Source organism: Aplysia californica, unplaced genomic scaffold (genome assembly GCF_000002075.1).
Source record: "Aplysia californica isolate F4 #8 unplaced genomic scaffold, AplCal3.0 scaffold00608, whole genome shotgun sequence".
NCBI lineage: Eukaryota > Metazoa > Mollusca > Gastropoda > Aplysiida > Aplysiidae > Aplysia > Aplysia californica.
Genome location: NW_004797878.1, coordinates 343,839 through 350,884, shown reverse-complemented (window position 1 = coordinate 350,884; position 7,046 = coordinate 343,839).

Below are 7,046 nucleotides of genomic sequence, written 5' to 3'. Positions count from 1 at the left end.
TTTCTGTTGTGGGTGGTTGACGGGTGCTCTGGTGTGCTTTGCTTCATCTTTCCTTTCAAACATGTGTATCTATCGTCTTTATCTCCCCTCCTTTTTTTGTGTTTGTTACTCTCTTGTAAAACCTCTAATCTTCGGCACTTATATGATGACCTTATTGTGTTGCAAGTGCTGTAAAACTCTTTCCAAAACAAATCTTTTTCTGTTGCATTCCTTCCTTCCTCACTAAAGAATTTGTTGTTGACTTTAGAAAAGAAACTGCCCCTGCAGCCACTCGAAATTAAAAGTGAAAACATCGAGCAAGTGTCAGATTAAAAGTATTTGGGTGTTACAGTTGACAACAAACTCAAATGGCGTGTCGAGACTTCTCTCCTGCATTAAAAAAAATGAACAAAAGACTATTTACTAAGGAAGCTCATGTATTTTAAAGTTGATAAAACATTGATGTCCATATTTTATCTTTCAACCATAGAAAGTATGATCAATTTCTGTGTAACAACATGGGCTGGGAACACAAGACAACAAGATTTTAAAAATTTAATCAGTTAATACGGAAAGCATACAACATTTCGACATCTTCATTCCTCTACTTAGATGAATTAATTGTATATATTACAGCTTGGACTAAAAAAAATAATTCCATCTTTTTAGACAATAAAGATCCCTTGTTCCCTCAAATAAAAACATCAGTCAGAAGTAAAAGACTTAGGCTTCTGATCTGTAACAAAGAAAGATACAGAAGGTCATTTTTACCACCATCCATCGAAATTCTTTCATTTTTTTAACCATTTTGTTACAAGTATTCATATGACCTTAGAGCATGCATCAGTATAACATTGAGTTACAGTCAGAAGACTGAGTATGTATCTAGATTAATATAATTACTGTTTATATATTACGGTTCAGTTATATTATGCACGTGACTAAGCCTGAATGTGTGTGCATGTTTGTGTATGTGTGTACGTGGTGAAACACCAAACCACTGTGTCAGGATCTGGACTATAAAGATGTATCCACAGAATTCTACACTGGATGTATCTTATCTTATCTTATACTATCTTATCTTATGCAAAATTTTCTCTTGACGAAGTACGGTAGTTTAATAAAATTATGTCCATTAAAAAACATATTTTGTGAGAATTTTACAGAAAAAGAATTGATTAGAGACACAAAAATGTAAATTTTCAGTTTTCAAGGACTCTCAGACTCAGACTATGGAAGTTACCAAAGTTTGGCGGCCACTTTCTTGCTAATTTTACCTCTGAAACCAGGCGAGCCAAACCTCCCTCAATCGCAAATATTTATACTTCTATTCAGCATGGATTGATTTATTTCACCAAAAGGGAGACCAATAAACAGGCTTTTAAGATGATGCCAATTCATGTAATCCCATATGCCCCAAAATTGACAAATGCCTGATTCCACCACATCGTGGTTCTAGCTGTACTGTTTGGCGGGTACTCTGGTGTGGTTTGCCCCATATTGTCTCTAACTTTAACTTTGTCGATAAAGTAACAGCAAATAGTTTTCACAGATGAATATTATGTATTGTGTGAAGGGAGAATGCTCAGTTCATGTATTATGAAACAATGCCATAAAAGCCACGATTACTACATGTACACTGGCACCATACCGCGTGACAAAGTTGGAGATCGAGACTGTGAGTGCAAGAGTGATACAACAATGTAAGGACCGAGCGAACGAGAGAGATAGATATATACAGAGAAAGAAAGAGAGATATAGAGAAAGAAAGAGAGATATAGAGTATAGAGAAAGAAAGAGAGAGGCACAACAATTTAGATACAGTACAGGGACCGAGCGAAAGAGAGAAACAGATAGATCTATAGAGAAAGAGACAGAGCGATATAGAGAAAGAAAGAGAGATCTATAGAAAAAAAAATAGAGAGAGAGTGAGTGAGATAGAGATAGAGAGAAAGATAGAGTTATACATGGAGGGGGGGGGGGGGGATCACTTCTTGGCGTGTATTTAAATATTTTAAAAAGTGTATGTGGCTATAAATAGATCTATACCCGCATAATATATTCCTTTTGTATCAGGGTTGGGTTGATTTAAATCAGTTGATTTTTAAAAATTTAAATCAACTTGATTTTTTTGATAAAAATCAGTGATTTAAATCACTTTTTAAAAAATTTATTTTTATTCAGTTTTTACATATTTCAACATTCAGAATTCCCTTCCTTGGTTTCATAAAACAGATATAAGGTTAAGTAGACTAATATAATTCATGTTTAAAAGTCTGCTTTCCCACCTTTCACTGTAAAATAATACAGTATTCAATTTACTTTTTTTTCCATAATTGAAATCAGAGCTGGGTTGATTTAAATCAGTTGATTTTTTAAACATTTCAATCAACTTGATTTTTAAAATAAAAACCAGTGATTTAAATCACTTTTTAACAAATGTATTCAGTTTTTACATATTTGAACATTCAGAATTCCTTTCCTTGGTTTTATTAAACATATAAGGTTTAGTAGACTAATATAATCATGCTTAAATGTCTGCTTTCCCCCTGTCACTGTAAAATAATACAGTGTATTCAATTGACTTTTTTTTCATAATTGAAATCAGGGTTGGGTTGATTTAAATCAGGTCGATTTAAATCAGTTGATTAAAAAAAAAATTAATCAACTTGATTTAAAAAATAAAACTCAGTGATTTAAATCATTTTTAAAAAATGTATTCTGTTTTTACATCTTTAAATATTCAGAATTCCTTTCCTTGGTTTTATAAAACAGTATATATAAGGTTTAGTAGACTAATAAAATCATGCTTAAAAGTCTGCTTTCCCCCCTGTCACTGTAAAATAATACAGCATTCAATTTACTTTTTTTTCATTATTGAAATTAACATTTTTTCTTTTTCTTTTTAGACAAACACAAGCGCGTGCACACACACACACACACTGTAATAAAATGCAAGTTTATCTATGCATAATTACCCCCCCCCCCACCCCTTCCTTTTAGACTGACATTTTCTTCATTTTTTGTCTGTAGCCATAATTCACTGATATATATATATATATATATATATATATATATACTATTATATAGCAGATTAAGGCTTTCTTTTGAGGTTGCTTAATTTAATCATTAGTTAAATTAAGACAATGCATTTTGCACTAAAAGAACATACTTTTAGCAACCAAAAATCCCAAACTGTGTCGACATTTTTTTAAAAATAAAAAAAATAAAAAAAATCATGATTTAAATTTTTTAAAATCGATTTTTTTTTTTTTTTGGAAAAAAATCAAAAAAATCACCAACCCTGTTTTGTATAAGTAATGATAATATATTGACTCGTTCAGGTTATTTGACTTACTCTGAAAAAGGGCGCTCCGTTCGATCTACTGTTAATCAAAGATCGTGTATAACTTCTTTTGACCGACTGAACAATCTTCTCATGTACGATCTTTGTGTTAACTCAGCAGTTGGTATCGTACTGGATTGAGGAGCAGGTGGCCCTGGTTCGATTCCATGACAAGGCGGTCTTTTTTTTAGAGGGGGGGGGGGGGGTTACGGCACTCGCAACTGCATAAGGTCATATGAGCGCGGGACACGTTAAACATTTTCAGTTGGTAGGAAATTTAGAATGTTTCCCGTGTGGCGACCAAAGCCTACTCTTATCGATTTTGGGCCACCAAGGGATCTTTAATGTCCTCAACTTGCTCATGGGACCTCCGAGATTTTTCGCTCTTGTCCGAGAAGGCTAGGTGTTGATCTTTCATACCAGAAGATTAGGGGTAAGGAGCCAAGGAGTAGCAGTGGAAAGGCTGTAAAAAGAGTCAGGAGCCCAGAGGAGGGGGGCAAATTAAGGAGGTGAGGGGTTGGGGGCAGAACGTAGAGAGGAAAGCAGACGACAGAACATTGTTGGAGAGCAGAGGAAAGGAGGTGAAAGGGGACAATTTTAGAGAAGAAAATTTTCCGTCGCTACCCGGATTCGAACCCGGGATCATTGAATGAGAGGCGAACCCTTACCCTCTAAGCCACGAGAGCCCCCCCCCCCCCCCCCCCCCCCCAGACGTTTTTGAACTCCTGTCGTTTTGTGTAGCTCTTAGTCCGTTTAGCCGGGTCCTCTTAGAGACAGACGTTAGATTCGGAAGCACCGCGCCTCCTAAATTAATGCTATAGTTATAGTATTGATAGGGGCGCACCCCAGACGCGGTTCGTCCATAGAGCACGGTCGTGCAGTGCCGCCCAATTTTAAAAAATGTTTTATTACGTAAAACACCCACAATAATAAAATAAAAGATGCCAGAAACAAACACTAGCCAAATAAAATGTCAAAATAAGGTCCTCACTGGCGCCATAACTGTCATTTCTGTGTCTATAGCGCCGTAAAACATCTACTATGCCATGCCAAAGTCCACACGCTTTAGCTAAACATAATAGGATATTAATTCAACAGTGTAACCTGACCTATACATCGCTCTTGGGGATAACCCAAGTGATGACGGCACTTGTAGCGAGTTTGGCGGTACATTAATATTAATAAGACGGCACATCTCAAGTGTGCTCTTGCCGAATAGTGCCGAAACATAGCCCACAGTAGGCAGTCTAAAAATAAACGCGATAGACCGTACGCTGTTCTTTTCCAATATTATGAGAGCCGCGGAGCAATCCAACAGAGTGCTCAAGTGAATTGTGATTGGTTCATTGTCTGTCTTGTCACTATTTTAACCCTAGTCTTCTGGATGGGGGCCTCGCAGACCCCAACAGGTATATTTCAGGCCTTTTCGACAAAACTTTTGGTCTTTTGGTTCCATGTTATTTTCCTCCCCGGTATTCTTCAAACACCCTCTGATAAGCATGAATACGGTCTATGAAGTTATTTGGATAATTTGGAAGACAGTGATGAATATTTTCCTAGGACAACCCCCCTGAACCCTAAAGGGGGCCTCTCAGACCCCAAGGCATTTTTACTATAAAAGGAAAGGCATTTCTCCTCCTGTCAAGTGTCAAGTATGTACCGAATAGCAGCTTCGACGAAGAGACCGGGAAAGCAGAAATCAACATCTTTTACAACAAAACAAAGGGCGGTGCAGACTCTCTGGATCAGGTGGTCCTTGCGTACATGTCAAAAAGGCAGACCGTGAGATGGCCTCTGACCTTCTTCTGCAATCTGTTGGATGTTGCGGTTATTGCTGCTTACATCTGCTTCACTGCTCAAACTCCCCAGTGGAATATCCGCAAGAAACACAGGAGAAAAATCTTCCTCGAGATGTTGGGTGATGAGCTGTGCTTGCCATTAATACAATGCCGGGCTGCCGCTGAGAACATCCCTAAGTCAGCTCGTATGAGTATGCTTCTCTGTGGTGTCACACCACTTACCCAAACCAAAGAAGCCAGAGCACTGGCCACTGAACATGGGCAAAGAAAGAGGAAACGCTGTGGACTTTATCAGAGAAACAAGGACAGAATGTCTTGTCTTATGGAATATCAGTTGGTGGGGAACACTCTGTTTCCAAGCGCGTTTGTCTTCACTGTCAGTAGACACTCCCGAGCACTTGTCTCCTGGTCTTCGGTGCCAGTACTGGTACAAAGTTACTATATGTACCACACTATTTTGGCATCATCCTAATTATCATTTACCGTAATTAAGTCTTCTTGGGCATTTTCATGAGATTCATTTTTAACTGAAAAACTACCACATCATCGTTTAAATTCAATCTCATTATTCAGCAATAAAAACAGCATGCTCATGACATGACCGACTCACAATCATTATGAAAACAAGTGCCAAATTGCATTGATTTCTACAGTCTAACCTCATTCAAAGTTGTTCACCAACTAATATATGATATATAAAGTTCAATAAATTTGTTCGTTAAACAGATTATTTCTGTATGTGTAGTCTTGGGTGCTTTGTTTCAACGTTTCTGTGTTTAAGTTTCTGTAAATGATGATCAACCACCAAGTTTATCCATAAAATACAAAGGATAAATAGTGGGGGTCTGAGAGGCCCCCTTACAGGCTTCTAGGGAAATCGTACCATCCAGAAGACTAGGGCTAAGTGTGACTCTGTGACCATGAATCTGAGGGAGGTGAATGTGACCGTCCTATGAGTTGTGCCTTTGAATGGTATTGTAGTGGAGTGGTGAAAGTTATTACTTGAGTGTTCAGTTCCAACACAGGATGAACGAAATTGATGTTTAGCAAACTAACAAATTTAGTACTAGAAATTAAAGCGATAAGTAAAAAGAATGAAAATAAAAGCACGAGGTCCTCCCTCACCAACCCAAATCTTAAAATGATACATATACACCGTCTCATTTACTATTCCCGTGCTTGACTATCTTCAGCATGCGATAGCTTAATTGTGCACGTCCACTTTTTAGCCCCACGAGCCGCCCCTGGCGCACCCATACATTTACGTTCACTATTTGAAAAAGATAATTATATAGATTCTAGGCCTACTTCTTCTCACCCTGGATCATCTGGAAGATTACCTTTATCATAGTTTGATTTGTGATTTAAAAGGGGCACATTCTCAATTAAAGTGGCTGCTTCAGATACTACAGGCCCTACACCTTGATTTCACAGGCCACAATTTTGACGCACTTAATAAACATGTATATCCCTTGGCCGTCGCACCCTTCCTCATATACATAGATTATAAATAAGTATATTATGTCCTTAATTCAATTGATATGGTGGGCGGTTGGCGGGTGTTCTGGTGTGGTTTGCTTCTTCTTTCCTGTCAAACATCTATCGTCTTTATATCTCCCCTCCTTCTTTTTTGTGTTCGTTACTCTCTTAAGTAACACCTCTAATCTTCGGCACTCATAAGGCCTTATTGCGTTGCGAGTGCCGTAAAGCTTTACTAAAACAAACAATTGACATGTCATCATTTAGGAAGCGACCTTCCGACTCTGCCTGTCAGGGCCCATGGGCTAAAAAAGATACAGCATCCCAGCAAAAAGACCAAGATACATAGGCCTACCATGTACTCGATAAAAATTCTCCCTAAACTCGGGTTCGAACCTGGGTCTCCAGCGTGTGATAGCGAAGCGCCTGGCACCAGCTGGCCA